General features: G+C 44.9%; 1 pseudogene; it reads right to left on the bottom strand.

Annotated features, from left to right (window-relative positions):
- Positions 1 to 16,658: 16,658 nt before the first annotated feature.
- LOC126413350 (5S ribosomal RNA) lies at positions 16,659 to 16,776 on the bottom strand (annotated as a pseudogene).
- Positions 16,777 to 18,090: the final 1,314 nt, after the last annotated feature.

The raw sequence follows: 18,090 nt of genomic DNA, 5'->3' as shown, positions 1-18,090 counted from the left end.
ATGAGGTATCGAATATATTGCTTCCCCCTACTTATACCTCCCGAGGAGATCACGAATGTAAAATTAGAGAGATTAGAGCGCGCACGAAGGCTTTCAGACAGTCGTTCTTCCCGCGAACCATACGCGACTGGAACAGGAAAGGGAGGTAATGACAGTGGCACGTAAAGTGCCCTCCGCCACACACCGTTGGGTGGCTTGCGGAGTATCAATGTAGATGTAGATGTAGAGTATATTTCGTTATCGTACTATGAATCAACGTCAGATCTAGCAGACGTCTTCCGCAAACATAATATTACAGCGGGATTTCAAAAGACTAATAAACAGTGTAAATTGGTGCGACATAGCTTAGAAGAACCACCACCGAATGAATTCTGTAGTGCAGGAACACATAAGATTGTCTGCTTGTCATGTGAGAAACAATCTGGAAGGGATTTTCAGATTTAATTCCGTGTGCACAGACACGCAAGTTGTGGGATTTCATTTAAAGGAGAACCAACATCAACTTAAAAACATTGAAGACAACATACACATTTTTCATTTTGGTAATAAAGGTGTAGTACTGGACATTTTAGAAAAAATTTTAATGAATGAGCAAATCTCAAGCAGTCGTAGGTAGTTACTTGATTTTTTCAGTGATTTACTGGTCGATAGCAAAAACTTCCACTATGTTTTATGTAATTTTAATGAGTATGCGTAATTTTATTAGCGAACGTTTTTCATAAGTTTTACTGTAGACGTAAAGATGAAATGTAACATTACGTTAGTTCTACGAAATCTACACCATTGTACTATATTTTACTGTTGACTTTCTTGCAGAACTATGCTGGGAAAAATGAAATAATTTTTATTACTTTTGCATTTTTTAAATAATTATTTTAATTAACTTTTCATCGGATGTGGTGCTCCGTAGTGTAGTTATGAACAAATCAGATAATATGATTCTAATAACGTTATTGTCAATGCAATGCCTTTCACTATTATACTATATTTTCCAACACACCCTCGTGCAGGCACGTGTTGACTGAATTTTTGTTAAAAAATGGTTCAAATGGCTCTGAGCACTATGGGACTTAACTTCTGAGATCATCAGTCCACTAGAACTTAGAACTACTTAAACCTAACTAACCTAAGGACATCACACACATCCATGCCCGAGGCAGGATTCGAACTTGCGACCCAGCAGCAGCGGGATTCCGGACTGATGCGCCTAGAACCGCTCGTTCACAGCTGCCGGCCAGAAAATTATTCCATATGACGTCAGTGAATGGATCGGAGAATAGCCGTTTGGAACGGTCGAAACTGGTAATCTGAAAACATAACTGTGATTGTGTCGGAATAGAAAATGCATTCCTAGTAATGCAGTTTTTACACTAGAGTTCGTCTAATACGGGCATCTGATGCACTTATATCGTGAAAAGTAGGACTGGAAGACATCTGCAGCTTGTGAGATCACTATTGATGCATCTCTAACGATACGAGAGTAAGTACAGCCTCTGGGAGATGGGAAACGGCGCGTTTAAGCATTTCTGGTATCAACAGTGAGTTTTGCATTTGTTTCTGAGCGCGGCATGTTTTCGAGCGCGTGCCGGCGCAGCGGCAGTAAAATTGGCGTCTACATATATGGTGGGCCTTGAACACACGGTCGGAGGAATCCGTCGAATGGTATCCGTCTAATGTAGTGAATACGACGGCCACTTATCGGGAGAATACTGTGCGTAATTCTCCAGTTGGAAATGTCGTCGAAGACTAAAGCACACACGAAATTTGAAGTTTTATTCGAACATCGTGTAACGATTTTCTTTACTGTAATTCGATAATATCTTTGGAAAGAGGATTTTATGAATTAATAGTGGCGTCTCAGTCCATTATGGTTAACGAACTCCAAGAAACCCATTATCAAATAGTACTAATAAAGAAGCACTCCGTCCTAGACTAGGAGAGGACAGTTATCAACGAAGTGAGCAAGCAAGGGACCTTACATCCTACAACTATACTCTTCAAGCCACCTCACGGTGCGTAGCGGAGGGTACATCTGTACTACTATCACTTTTTCCCCCTTCCCTTTTACAGCCCAGAATGGCGCATAGAAAGAATAATTCTCGGTAAAACTCCATATGACATCTAATTTCTCTGATTTCCTGGGGGTCATATCGTGAGACGTATATGGGAGGAAGTTATATGCTGTTCGACTTTTCCTGTGACGTACTGCCGGACCGTGTGGACGAGCCGTTCTAGGCGCTTCAGTCTGGAACCGCGCGACCGCTACGGTCGCAGGTTCGAATCCTGCCTCGGGCATGGATGTTTGTGATGTCCTTAGGTTAGTTAGGTTTAAGTAGTTCTAAATTCTAGGGGACTGATGACCTTCAGAAGTTAAATACCATAATGCTCAGAGCCATTTGTACCATTTGAATTGGTAGTTTTTCTCTGCATGATGTTAGGCTTCAAGTGCTGATAAATGCACACAGTTGTAATCTTTCATATGAGCATGCATTTTATTGCGTGTAGTAATACGGCTCCTCGTTCGCGGTGTTATCGCATCTGAGTAGTGCCACTCGAACCTCGTCCCTCGCAGTAATTATCACGTCGGTAAAAAAAAAGAAATATCTCACCCAGTACTTTGTAGATTGCATTGACTGCACAACAGCATGGACTGACAAAGGCAGTCTTCCTGTCAACATCAGAACGCAGCACAGACTAGAATTAGATCTGGGACTAGGACAGCGAAATATCTTTCAAAGGAGCTGAGGCACATGGTCCAACAACCGCAAACGAATCCTGTTGGTCGGAGAACAAAGTGAACAGAGTCGCTAGAGTAACTGTTACGACCAGATGAAACAACAATCGTCCAGCCGTAACTGTGGGTTTTTTTATTGCTCTGGGACAGGGCTCATCGAACATATCAAATATTTGTTCAGTGTATTACATAAATGATAAAAAAATTACTCAACTTCATACAATCCTTTGCCGACTCAGTGCCCGATAATTTACAACTGTCATTTATTAGTAAACCATCACTAGATTCGCTAATTAAGAAACTCTTCTCTTGAAGTAAAATGTTCAACATTTACAAAGTATATTCCCATCTGAGACTTGGATAACACTTTAGTCCTACTTAATAATAATAATAACTCAACCAATTACTAAAGATAACAGAAATATTCAGCAATGATATAAATATGGCTTTTGGAACAGACAAATGTAAGAGAAATAGCATAGTCAAGGGAAGACACACTAAACAAGAAGATTACACATTGGATAACCACAGCGACTGCATAGAAGCGACGGAAAAAACAGATGCCTATAAATATCTAGGATACAGACAAAAAAATAGGAATAGATAATAGAAATATTAAAGAAGAACTAAAAGAAAAATATAGACAAAGACTAACAAATATACTGGAAACAGAATTGACAGCAAGAAACAAGACAAAAGCTATAAATATTTATGCTATACCAGTATTGACCTACTCATTTGCAGTAGTGAAATGGAGTAACACAGACCTAGAAGCACTCAATACACTTACACGATCACAATGCCACAAATATAGAGTACATCACATACATTCAGCAACAGAAAGATTCACATTAAGCAGAAAGGAAGGAGGAAGGGGATTTATCGACATAAAAACCTACATTACGGACAGGTAGACAATTTAAGAAAATTCTTGATAGAACGAGCAGAAACTAGCAAAATACACAAAGCAATCACTCATATAAATACATCGGCTACACCACTGCAATTTCATAACCACTTCTACAATCCTTTAGGCCACATAACATCAACAGATACGAAGAAAGTAAATTGGAAAAAGTAAACACTACATGGCAAGCACCCGTATCATCTAACACAGCCACGCATCTATCAAGACGCATCCAACACATGGCTAAGAAAAGGCAATATATACAGTGAGATGGAAGGATTCATGATTGCAATACACGATCAAACAATAAACACCAGATGTTACACCAAGCATATTATTAAAGATCCCAATACCACATCGGATAAATGCAGACTTTGCAAACAACAAATAGAAACAGTAGATCACATCACAGGTGGGTGTACAATACTAGCAAATACAGAATACACCAGAGGACATGACAATGTAGCAAAAATAATACATCAACAACTTGCCATACAACATAAACTTATAAAACAACACGTTTCCACATACGAGTATGCACCACAAAATGTACTGGAGAATGATGAATACAAATTATACTGGAACAGAACGATTATAACAGATAAAACAACACCTCATAACAAACCAGACATCATACTCACCAATAAAAAGAAGAAATTAACACAACTAATCGAAATATCCATACCCAATACAACAAATATACAGAAGATAACAGAAGAAAAAATTGAAAAATACATCCAACTGGCTGAGGAAGTTAAGGACATGTGGCATCAGGATAAAGTTGACATTGTACCAATTATACTATCAACTAGAGGAGTCATACCACACAATATCCACCAGTACATCAACGCAATACAACTACATCCAAACGTATATATACAACTACAGAAATCTGTAATTATTGATACATGTTCAATCACCCGAAAGTTCCTAAATGCAATGTAACATATACCATACAGTTAAAGGGAAGTCACTCTTGATCAAGGTCCGCGTCAGTTTCCATTTTTAACCAGACATAATGTCTGAGAAAGAAAAGAAATAATAATAATGATAATAATAATAATAATAATGACTGCTTCAGCTGAGATTACTGACTGGGGCAGAGCACTTCCATGCTCGGCTCTATATTGACCTCCGAGGGAGGGCGCTGCTGTGCTGAGAGAGAGGGCATGTCCTCTTTAGCCTCTCCCATTCGTCATTCGTCACTGCGGACTGCAGTGAGACATGGCTAATCTCTGTGGTATTGGCATAACTTTGAAATATACAAAGGTCTTGATTGCACAGTTCTTTATAACGCGTTATGCATCTCAAAATTTCATAATCAGACAGAAGCTGTGGAATGAAGTATACAAGAAATTAAAGATTGAAAATACACATAAGTGTGCATCTAAGTATTGCAATATGCAGAAATTTCAAATAGTATAGTACTTACATAAATATCAAACTTTGGTACATCGCTCACGAATTTGAGCAAATAAACTGAAACAGTACAAATCTCATCTCATGTAGGCATATTCGACACTGCTGTGTATTCGAATAGAACCAGTGCCAAACTGACTGTGGCGACTGAACTATCAAAGACATAAACGAAGGACAGTAGGTGGCGCAAGCATTGCCCGTAGAAATCAAGTGAAAGAGTAACTTCATAAACTTCTGTACATTGCAATTAAGTACATGTCAGCATCTCATGAACAAATTTGATGAAAATGTTTATGCTGTTATTATGGAAGAAAAACTCATATTAATAGCATGAAAATTGTGTCGTAGGTAACATAGTAAAGAAGTTACAGAAGTAGTCTTTAGTCAGTATTAAAACAGAAGACAATTGCAACCATAACTGGTATGGTACAATGTAAACATAAAACAGATATGACCAAAAAGTAAAACATAAGTGTGAAGGAATGAGTTGACAACCACCACAAATAAAAGTACGGAAGTATCACAAAATGTAGTCAAATTACAATAGACGAACAAGTAATAAATGACATAACAGAATCGTGTAGGTGAGCCCAGAGTGGTGGCAATAACTTGGAATGAAAAAAAACTGTAATCATTTTTTCCTGAGTGTGACCAACAGTAATCATTGCACTTGTCGAACAAACAATGGATGACATACAATATACGCATTTAGGTAAGCCTAGATGAATGTCAATAACTTTTCTTTATTTTTGCTGTGGTACTGATGCGCGTCGGCGACTGGATGTGGCACCGTGATCCTTGGGTGATATCACAGTAGCTATGCAGACAAGTAGCTGCAGTGATCACATCCATTAATCGAAACTGATTACAACAGTCTGTCATTAAACAGAGCAAGGACAGTTATCGCGATCTGCTAAAAAAAATGAAATATAATGGGAAGAAATGGAAATGTCGAGTAAAGAAACAGCTTTCGTGTTTCATCTAATGGCTCTCAGCATGGCATCTGTTTCCCCACAGTTAGTTTTAGGTGGTCGCTTCACGTATCTCCACACGATTACTGCTGCCGCGCGATTTGAGGAGCCATGTCCCAGATTGCGCTGCCGCTCCCGTCGGAGGTTCGAGTCCTCCCTCGGGCATGGGTGTGTGTTGTTCTTAGCATAAGTTAGTTTAAGTAGTGTGTAAGTCTAGGGACCGATGACCTCAGCAGTTTGGTCCCTCACATTTGAACATTTCGTTTAATCCTATATACTTCACGTTCGTTGCGGTTTCAAGTGATAAACAGGAACTCTCTCGCTTTCAGACGGACTCAGCCAGATGGGGTGTTTCTTCTTGTTGACATGCATGGTCCGCTCCGTGCGCAAGCGGCAGCGACACACCCTTCTCCCGCGGCTGTGTATTATCGGCGGGAGAGCACGGGGCGTTATTTTCCGGGAACCGCCGCTCTATTAATGCGGTGTGGCAGCATCTCCGACTTGATGGGCCGCTCTGCTAACACAAATCAGTAATAGCGCGCCCCGGGAGGAGGAAAAGGGTGGCCGCGGCGTGCAAGTACGGTGCGCGCGCGGGGGCCCTCATGAATACTAAGGCGCGGATTTAAATATCGGGAGGCGGTACGGCCGATGGCGGCGCGATACGGAAACACTTGTCCGCTACCGGCTGCGTTCCTGGGTGGCAGCGACGGCGCCGGAATGTGACCTGTGTGGTCGCCAGCCATTGATTGAGGGACGGGAATGTGGCAGGAGCCTGCGTCGCGGGACTATCACCTTCTGTACTGCCACCTGTTCCATGAAGCTTACCATTCACATTGAAAACCGCGAGAGCGGCACGAAACAAACTTCAGTTGGCATGGAGGTTACTACATCCTTGGATATGCAGGTAGTTAGCATTTAAAGCGTAACAGCATAAAGTAGGAAACGTTAATGTCCTGTACATTAGGAAACTCTAACCAGCGGATTTCTCATTCAGACATTGCATTTTTATTTTTGTGGTTCGTGAGAATATCGTGTTATTCATCGTGTAAGAAGGAGAAATACCTTCCAGCTGGTGTCGGAATTTGGTCTGAGACAGGATCGTGGCCTCTCTACTCTGCAGTTTATCGTTCTGCGTGCAGGAATCTGGAGTCGAGCTTTGGAATTCAAGACGCCACCGACCTATGGTGAAACGGAAGCTGTTCTTGTGAACTGTATCGAGTGAACCCTCTCGATATGCAGATAACCCCTTCTGACTCAGATGTGATGTGGCAGAATGTGCGCAACACAAACGATTGGGAAAAGTGAGTCGTGGGTGCGGTCTTTGCCAAAATCAGTATTAACCAAAGGAATTAAGGGATTCGACTAAGTACCGAAATTACAGATGGGTCCACTTTGACCAAAATTTTTTGATATAAAAATCAAGAGAAAAACCAAAAAAGGATTAGTACGAAATGTCAACATCTCCAAACCCAAAATTAAGAGAAAAACTGAATTAAATAATCCGCGCAATATTCAGTTAAAACAAAACAATATTGAGTGGAATATTCAACGGGAGGAGTATGGGAAGCATCTGGTATTAACTCGCCTTCCAACAGAAACAATTAAACACACTTTTCAGAATTGGACATGATCGCAAACTCGCAACGGGGAAAAGGGAACCTCGTACAGTGACCCCAGATATTAGAGTCACGAGCGAGCCATCGTGCAGAACGTAATTCAGAACAAACACCGACTCAGCGCTTTCAACTCGCTTTCGCATTTGCAGCGTGATCTTTCCATGGATGGACTGCGCCCTAAGTACGGGTAACTGCAGAGGCTGAAGTCATAACTGCAGTTAAAGTGCCTCGTAAGCTGTACCGCGGAGAACTGCATACAGCAGGGTGACGAGGCGTGACTTTCAGCAGAGACCACAGAGGAATTCAAAAGTCAAGCTCTGTAAGGGCTCTCGTAGAGAAACCTCCAGAAACTATTACCCTGTCCGCAAGGTAGTTGTACGAGCTGCAAACGGGATGCTGCGTGTTAGTCTTGTCCTCTCTCTCCCAAAAAGTTTGTTAATCTGCCAGCCAAAATCTGAATTTTCCAAGTTCAAACAAAACGTTAAGAATTTCTTATGCCCCCCTCTCCTGTAATTCCGTCAGAGACAGCAAAGGACTTGGAAGAGCAGTTGAACGGAATGGACAGTGTCTTAAAAGGAGGATATAAGATGAACATCAACAAAAGCAAAACGAGGATAAAGGAATGTAGTCGAGTTAAGTCGGGTGATGCTGCGGGAATTAGATTAGGAAATGAGACACTTAAGGTAGTAAAGGACTTTTGCTATTTGGGGAGCAAAATAACTGATGATGGTCGAAGTAGAGAGGATATAAAATGTAGACTGTCTATGGCAAGGAAAGCGTTTCTGAAGAAGGGAAATTTGTTAACATCGAGTATAGATTTAAGTGTCAGGAAGTCGTTTCTGAAAGTATATGTATGGAGTGTAGCCATGTATGGAAGTAAAACATGGCCGATAAATAGTTTGGACAAGAAGAGAATAGAAGCTTTCGAAATGTGGTGCTACAGAAGAATGCTGAAGATTAGATGGGTAGATCACATAACTAATGAATGAGCAAGTACTGAATAGGACTGAGGAGAAGAGGAGTTTGTGACACAACTTGACTAGAAGAATGGATCGGTTGGTAGGACATGTTCTGAGGCATCAAGGGATCACCAATTTAGTATTGGAGGGCAGCGTGGAGGATAAAAATCGTAGAGGGAGACCAAGAGATGAATACACTAAGCAGATTCAGAAGGATGTAGGCTGCAGTACGTACTGGGAGATGAAGAAGCTTGCACAGGATAGAGTAGCGTGGAGAGCTGCATCAAACCAGTCTCAGGACTGAAGACCACAACAACAACAACCTCCCCACACTGTCGAAAAACGTTGTAGCTCCGACCAATGCGAGTAAATTCAGGTTACAATTTGATGGAAAACGGGTGCCCTGACTCTCATGTCTCTGATCTACGATAGTGGCTGGCTCACGCTCTCTAAGACAGGGCACTGTTCAAAACCCGCCGCGTCCTAGCGCCAAGAAGGTGAGCAAGTATTTCTTCAAAAAATGGGCAGAACAGTCCGTATTTTCGCGCGCCTGCGGTCCTGGTGGTGCTATTTGTCGACTCGGTCATCCTAAATCACTATCATCTGGCCTGTGGCCAGCAGACACTGCAGGGGCAATTTGGTTGAATAACAGACTATAACGAAACAAACGGCTCTCCTGCACCTCCCGGTGATTCTTTTATACCACGCTGCCTTGGCTATATGTGTGGACCGTCTACCTGACACCGGTCTAGATTCCCCGAAAATCATCTCCCCGTGACGCCACAGCAGCCTGACCGCTGTCCCTATGCCGAGAGGAAGGGGGAGCCACCTTCTGCTTTAGAAGTCATGAAAGCTGGTCCGCAGGGGAGGTGCCCCATCCAGTCAACAGGTCACCGTGATGCTGATAGCTCACTAAGACTGCCTAGTACCTGCCTAGTAAAACATGCAAACTCGGTACCAAATTAATCGTAATGATATTATTAAAGGGATGCTATGAAATCATCTGTGTCTCAATTGGAATATAAGTTCTTCACTCAATTAATGAAGGAAAGGAAATGAATTTAATTATTACTTGATCAAGGGAGGAATAATGAAGATAAAAAATGAAACGATGGGTGGTTCCAGCTTGGCGCTTTTCACATTGCTGCTAGAGTTGGTCGGGAGCCCATGACTGTCATGTAAATACGGAAACAGTGGATTCAGACGACGATATTCTTCGACAGGCAGGATCACGATGTCCCACGTGACCAGCGCCCGAGAGGACAGACGTTATCCTCTCTGCTGTGCAGCACTATACAGCCACACCATGTAACCTTAATCATGAAATAGGCTTGTTTTCAACACGACAGGTAACCACACAGATAGCGCGACAGCGCCTGGTGAACCATGGGCTGTCAGCACGGTGACCATGGTTGTGGTCTCATATGACGTGCCAGCAGAGAGAGTCAGTCGCGCCTACATTGCTGCAATACTGGACATAGGGGTGGCACCATGTATCAATAAGGTTTTGCGTACAGCATCACGATAGGGGCACCCCACAACTTTATTTGTTGTGGGATCACAGTCTCGTACACTTTTCAAAATGGCGTCGTATTTCCGTATGGCTGTACGTCTAATTATACACTGAACAGCCAAAGAAACTAGTACACCTGCCTAATATCCTATAGGGCCCCCGCAACCACGCAGAAGTGCCGCAACACGACGTGGCATGCACTCGAATACTGTCTGAAGCACTGCTCGAGGGAATTGACACCATGAAACCTGCAGGGTTGTCCATAATTCCGTAAGAGTACGAGGGGCTGGAGATCTCTTCTGTTGTTCACTTGTGGGGACTCTTTAAACTCAGGAGAGTGTTCCTGGGACCACTCTGTAGCAATTCTGGTCTTGTCGGGTATCGCATTGTCCTACTGGAATTGCCCAAGATCGTCAGAATGTACAATGGACATGAATGGATGTAGGTGATCAGACAGGATACCTACGTACGTGTCACCAGTCAGAGTCGTATCTAGACGTATCAGGCTCCTATATCACTCCAACTGCACATGCCTCACCCCATTACAGAGCCTCCACCAGCTTGAACAGTCCCCTGCTGACATGCAGGTTCCGTGAATTCATGAGGTTGCCTCCAAACCCGTACACGTCCATCCGCTCGACAAAATTTGAAACGAGACTCGTCCGACCAGCCAACATGTTTCCAGTCATCAACAGTTCAGTGTCGGTGTTGACGTGCCCAAGCGAGACGTAAAGCTTTGTGTCTTGCAGTCATCAAGGGTACTCGAGTGTGCCTTCTGCTCCGAAAGCCCATATCGATGATGTTTCGTTGAATGGTTCGCACAGTTGATGGCCTAGCATTGAAATCTGCAGCAATTTGCGGAAGCGTTGCGCTTCTGTCACGTCGAATGATTCCCTTCCGTCGTCGTTGATTCCACTCTTGCAGGATCTTTTTCCGGCATCAGCCATCTCGGAGATTTGATGTTTTACCGGATTCCTTATATTCACGGTACACTCGTGAAATGGTCGTACGGGAAAATTCCCACTTCATCTCTGCCTCTTAGATGTTGTGTCCCATCGCTCGTGCGCTGACAATAACACCACGTTCAAACTCACTCAAATCTTGGTAACCTGCCATTATATCAGCAGTAACCGATCTAACAACTGCGCCAGACACTTGTTGTCTTCCATAGGCACTGCCAACCGCTATCGTATGGGTCATAAGGAAAATATTAGACTAATTACAGCGAGCACATAGGCATTCACTCATTTGTCCCATTCTCGATAAGTGAATGGGTCGGTAAAAAGCCCTTACGACTGTTACAGTGGGGCGACCCTCTGCTATGCACTTGACGATGCTTCGCGGAGTATAGATGTAGATGTGTACTTCATGTGATCAAAAGTATCCGAAAACCCCCCAAAACATACGTTTTTCATATTAGGTGCATTGTGCTGCCACCTACTGCCAGGTACTCCATATCAGCGACCTCAGTAGTTATTAGACATCGTGAGAAAGCAGAATCGGGCGGCCTGCGGAACTCACGGAACTTCTAACGTGTTCAGGTGATTGGGTGTCACTTGTGTCATACGTCTGTAAGCGAGATTTCCACACTCCTAAACATCCCTAGGTCCACTGTTTCCGATGTGATAATGAAGTGGAAACATGAAGGGACACGTACAGGCCGACCTCGTCTGTTGACTGACAGAGACCGCCAACAGTTGAAGAGGGTCGTAATGTGTAATAGGCAGATATCTGTCCAGATCATCACACAGGAATCCCGAACTGCATCTGAATCCACTCCAAGTACTATGACAGTTAGGCGGGAGGTGAGAAAACTCGGATTTCATGGCCGAGCCGCTGCACATAAGCCATACATCACGCCGGTAAATGCTAAACGAGGCCTCGTTTGGTTTAAGGAGTGTAAACATTGGACGGTTGAAAAATGGAGAAACGTTGTGTGGAGTGACGAATCAAGGTACACAATGTGGAAATCCGATGACGAGGTGTGGGTGTGGAAAATACCCGGTGAATGTCATCTGCCAAAGTGTGTAGTGCCAACAGTAAAATTCGGGGGCGGTGGTGTTATGGTGTGGTCGTGATTTCTATGGAGGGGGTTTGCACCCCTTGTTTTGCGTGGCCTTATCACAGCAGAGGCCTACAATGATGTTTTAAATACCTTCTTCCTTCCCACTGTTGAAGAGCAATTCGGGGATGGCGATTGCATCTTTCAACACGATCGAACACCTGTTCATAAATCACAGCATGTAGCGGAGTGGTTACATGACAATAACATCCATGTAATGGACTGGCCTGCACAGAGTCCTGACCTGATTCCTACAGAATCCCTTTGGGATGTTTTGAAACGCCGACTTCGTGCCAGACCTCACCGACAGAGATCGATACCTCTCCTCAGTGCAGTACTCCGTGAAGAATGGGGTCCCATTTCCCAAGAAACCTTCCAGCACCTTACTGAATGTGTTCGTGCGAGAGTGGAAGCTGTCATCAAGTTACGGGTGGGCCAACACCATATTTAATTCCAGCATTGCCGATGAAGTGCGCCACGAATTTGTAAGTTATTTTCAGCTGGGTGTCCGGATACTTCTGATCACATAGTGTACGTGACGAAGGCTGACACGAGCCACAAGGATTTGCGTCATCATCATTCTTTTTTTATGAAGTTTGACTGCTGTTGTATTTTAAGCAATTGTGACCAGTTGGCCGGCCGAGGTGGCCGAGCGGTTGTAGGAGCTACAGTCTGGAACCGTGCGACCGCTACGGTCGCAGGTTCGAATCCAGCCTCGGGCATGGGTGTGTGTGATGTCCTTAGGTTAGTTAGGTTTAAGTAGTTCTAAGTTCTAGGGGACTGATGACCTCAGAAGTTAAGTCCCATAGTGCTCAGAGCCATTTGAACCTCGCTGTTTGGTCCCCTTCCTTAAATCAACTGCCGCGCGGGATTAGCCGTGCGGTCTGAGGCGCTGCAGTCATGGACTGTGCGGCTGGTACCGGCGAAGGTTCGAGTCCTCCCTCGGGCATGGGTGTGTGTGTTTGTCCTTAGGATAATTTAGGTTAAGTAGTGTGTAAGCTTAGGGACTGATGGCCTTAGCAGTTCAGTCCCATAAGATTTCAAATACATTTGAACATTTTGAAATCAACTAACCAATAGGTACGTACAAACACCCGAATTTGTAACAGCAGTAGTAGGGGGAAGGGGGTGAGTAGCAGGGCGAACGCTCCAAAGTTTCTGTTGAGTTCATGTTCGCACACTTGACAACGACTTGCATAGAATTCTTGCAAGGTGCAGGTGTACTTGATGGAAGCTCGGAGGAATGACAGCAGAGTGCGAGGCACGAACAGAACTGACGCAAATGGAAATTCGGAATGACTATACCGGCAAACGTGTCGGGGAAGTTTTCTGTGGCAGGCGTAACACAATACGGGAGAGACGTCAACGTGTTAAGTGGCTAAAACGAACACCGCGAACGGCACGGCCTCCCAAGCAACCTGCTGCGCCCGCAACAAAGGCGTTTGTAAACATTGGCCAAGAGCGGCCGCCAGCCGCCGCAGTCGCGATAAACGCGCCGTCCGTCCCCCGTGTTTACACACGTTTCGTCAGGCGAAAATACTCGCCCGTGTCCGGCTTTGTGAGGCAGAAATCCCTGCCACTCCTTTTTGCCTGCGAGCGTGCTAGAGGCGCCTCCGACACTCGCCAGTTTCACTGTTCTACTGCAAACTTTCTTTTTGCAATCTCTGAAAACGGTGAAGACCCTTCGGTCTCGTTGCATCTGAACTATCTGATCAACACTATCCAGACCCCCTACGCGGAAATGAGAACTAAGCCAATACACGCTCATGCTCATAAATTAAGGGTAATGCTGATACATGGTGAAACAAAGCTCTGTTGGGCGGTTTGCGGGTTTAAAACACCTCGGGGTATGACCATGCGGTGCATTTGACCAGCGGTCGTCGCACGGTGGCGCTGGCAGCAGTCCACATACACAGAGGTGTGTTGGTGCATGTGAGAGTACGGTGCAGCGAGTAAGTTCAAATGTTCAAATGTGTGTGAAATCTTATGGGACTTAACTGCTAAGGTCATCAGTCCCTAAGCTTACACACTACTTAACCTAAATTATCCTAAGGACAAACACACACACCCATGCCCGAGGGAGGACTCGAACCTCCGCCGGGACCAGCCGCACAGTCCCTGACTGCAGCGCCCTAGACCGCTCGGCTAATCCCACGCGGCAGCGAGTAAGTGTGCAGACGTTTACAGACGTGCTAATGTTGACTGTGTGTTGAAAATGGCTCAAAGAACACAAATTGATGTTATGAGGGGTAGAATACTAAGGCGACTGGTGGCTGATCAAACAAAGCAGGCCGTAGCACAGGCCCTCCGTGTGCCACAAAGTGTGATCTCACGATTATGGTAACGATTCCAGCAGACAGGAAACGTGTCCAGGCGCTACAGTACGGGGCGTCCACAGCGTACAACACCAGAAGAAGACCGATATTTCACCATCAGTGACCTCAGACGGCCACGGAGTACTGCAAGTAGCCTTGCTCGGGACCTTACCGCAACCACTGGAACAGTTGTCTCCAGACACACAGTCTACATACGACTGAACAGACATGGTTTATTCGCCCGGAGACCTGCAGGGTGCATTCCACTGACCCCTAGTCACAGGAGAGACCATAAAGCCTGGTGTCAAGAACACAGTACATGGTCATTGGAATGGTGGTCCCAGGATATACTCACGGACGAGTCCAGGTACAGTCTAAACAGTGATTCTCGCTGGGTTTTCATCTGGCGGGAACCAGGAACCAGATACCAACCCCTTAATGCCCTTGAAAGGGACCTGTATGGAGGTCGTGGTTTGATGGTGTGGGGTGGGATTATGACTGGTGCACGTACACCCTTGCATGTTTTTGACAGAGGAACTGTAACAGGTCAGGTGTATCGGGACGTCATTTTTCACCAGTATGTCCACCTTTTCAGCGGTGCAGTGGGTCCCACCTTCCTCCTGGTGGATGATAACGCACGGCCCCACCGAGCTGCCATCGTGGAGGAGTACCTTGAAACAGACGATATTAGGTGAATGGAGTGGCCTGCCTGTCCTCCAGACCTAAACCCCATCGAGCACATCTGGGATGCTCTCGGTCGACGTATCGCTGCACGTCTTCAAACCCCTAGGACACTTCAGGAGCTCGGACAGGCACTGGTGCAAGAATGGGAGGCTATACCCCAGCAACTGCTCGACCACCCGATCCAGAGTATGCCAACCCGTTTTGCGGCCTGTGTACCTGTGTGGTGATCATATACAATATTGATGTCGGAGTACATGGGCAGGAAACAGTGGCGTTTTGTAGCATATGTGTTTCGGGACTTTTTTCTCAACTTATCACCAATACCGTGGACTTACAGATCTGTGACGTGTGTGTTCCTTATGTGCCTATGCTATTAGCGCCAGTTTTGTTTATTGCTTCGTTGTGTGCCACCACATTCTGCAATTATCCTTAATTTATGAGCATGAGTGTAGAAATATGCGGATAGTATTGTGTTATTAGTAGAGTAGCAGTAAGAGCGGAACAGGTCGCTCGGAAGAGCTCAGTGGCTTGGGACCTGGATTAGTCATTGGATGACACCCGAGAAAGAAATGTTACGGACTTTCAGTCCTTCTAAAGCTCCTCAAGTCGACTGTTCCTGATGTAGTTGTAAAGAGGAAATGCTAAGAGACGACCACAGTTAAACCACGATCAGGCAGATCTCGTGTACTGACCGACAGGGACCGTCGAACATTGGAGAGTGGGCGTCTAAGAAATCGCTTGAAATCGGCGGAAGGAATCACTCACGAGTTTCGGAGTGCTACCTTCAGTCCAGCTGGCACTTTTGCTGTACGTTGGGAGTCAAAAAGAGTGCGTCACAATAATCGAGCAGTTCCTCATAAGCCGCAAATTTCTGTACTTAAAGCTCAGCGACTATTGAAGTGTAAACAGCGACATCACTGGACAGGGAGTGACTGGACACGACGATTTGGCGTGGTGAATCACGCTACACCCAGTGAAGATCCGATGGACGCGTTCGGATTTGGCGAATGACTGCTAACATGTGTAGTGCCAACACTGAAGTCCGAAATAGTTGGTGTTAGGGCGTGGGGGTGAGCTTCGTGATAATGGTGTGGTCTCCGATTGCGCTTGAGAAAATGCTAAATGCGGAAGGATCTGAACACGCTTTACAATACTGTGTACTGCGTTCAGTAGAGCAGCAGTTTGCAGACGACGATTCTTTCCCAACTTGACACCTATTGGATAAGTTAGAGCGTCGACTTCGTTTAAGACTACAAAACTAAAACTAAACTCCTCCCGAATAGGCCATGAAGGCCCAACAGGTACTGACCGACCGCCGTGTCATCCTTAGATCACATGCGTCACTGGATGCGGATATGGAGGGGCCTGTGATCAGCACACCGCTCTCCCGGCCATATGTCAGTTTCCGAGTCCGGAGCCGCTACTACTCAATCAAGTAGCTCCTCAGTTTGCCTCACAAGGGCTGAGTGCACCCTGCTTGCCAACAGCGCTCGGCAGACCAGATGGTCACCCATCCAAGTGCTAGCCCAGCCCGACAGTGCTTGACTTCGGTGATCTGACGGGAACCGGTGTTACCACTGTGGCAAGGCCGTTGGCCGCTCAAGACCACAGCCTCTAAAATTATTACCTCCTCTAGTTTCGGCTCCTGAGAGAGATTGAGATGCCATTCCTCCAGATTGAGACGTCTCACTAAGAATGTACCGAGGAGAATTCAACCCATCGTAAAGTCCACCTTTGGACACTTCCTATATTAACATACATAAATAGGTGTGCGAATACTTTGAATCAGATAGTGTGCACTCGCATCTAAACTTTGCAAGACACTGTACAGCGTCAGTCGAAAGGTATGCCTAGCTTCTTATGTTATCTGCAGCTGTCAGTGGTTTGCATCTTTAATTCAGAGAAAAGCATTCTAAGTCGAGAAACTACCTTTTCGTGGCGTCATTCTTCGATAAATGTTTCACAGATTTATTTTCACATCTCTTTGTTTTTGGAGCTTATAAACTTTCTTGTGAATGTGGTAACAGTTACATTAGTCATTCAGTTCGATTTGAGGACGCTCCGTAGAGCGCCGACACTTCTGTAACATCGCGATTTCGTCAAATCTTCTGTTGTCGAAGACCGCATGATGAACAAACATACGATTAAGACTGATAATATGAAAATCTAGTCCCATGTAATCTACCTACTGGGCATCTGACGTAAAAAAGATCGTTGAGATCAGATTGTGTACAGCTACTTTAACCTGGACAGCGTGTAAAAAGACGCTTGCTGCTGTAAAACTGCACAGAAATATGCCGAGTTATTCATCATTTAACGAAATCAGCATCGCTACTAGTGTTCCTCCATGTTCGACATCGATACAGTCTCTGACAACATATGGGACATCCCTGACGTCTCCATTACATAACTCGACCAGCTAAATAAAAGACCACACGACCTACAGATAACTTCTGACGACAACGAGAGAGGAAGTAGTCGAAAGCTCCAGAGCACATGCAAATCTGACATGACAAGAAATCGGCCAAACATTTATCCTAGTTTTCTAATTGTCTTCTTACATTGTGTGAGTACATAGCGGTTCGCGGCATTCTCAAGAACTTTGTTAGTGCAATGAGTAGACGGAGTGCACGGCGCTCTGTGATAATAACACAATCACGCATTGTAACACCCGACAGAAGCACAGTAATCGCTGTAAAGCCCGTTAGGGCTTAACGGGCTCTTGCAACACTCGTGAGCAGGTTCTCGCCACAGCAGCAAGAAATGGCATTCGTGAACGACTTATGCTATCAAAACACAAACCATGTAGTCAAAGCGTTGTGCGGGCTAGCCCTCTGTGCGTATTTTTATCTGCATTCCGCAAGTATTCAGCGGAGCATACCTGTATCATTATACAGGGTATCAGAAACC

This window comes from Schistocerca serialis, chromosome 7 (assembly GCF_023864345.2).
Source record: "Schistocerca serialis cubense isolate TAMUIC-IGC-003099 chromosome 7, iqSchSeri2.2, whole genome shotgun sequence".
Lineage (NCBI taxonomy): Eukaryota > Metazoa > Arthropoda > Insecta > Orthoptera > Acrididae > Schistocerca > Schistocerca serialis.
The sequence above is the reverse complement of the archived record's forward strand: the minus strand, read 5'-3'. Positions and strand labels throughout refer to the sequence as shown.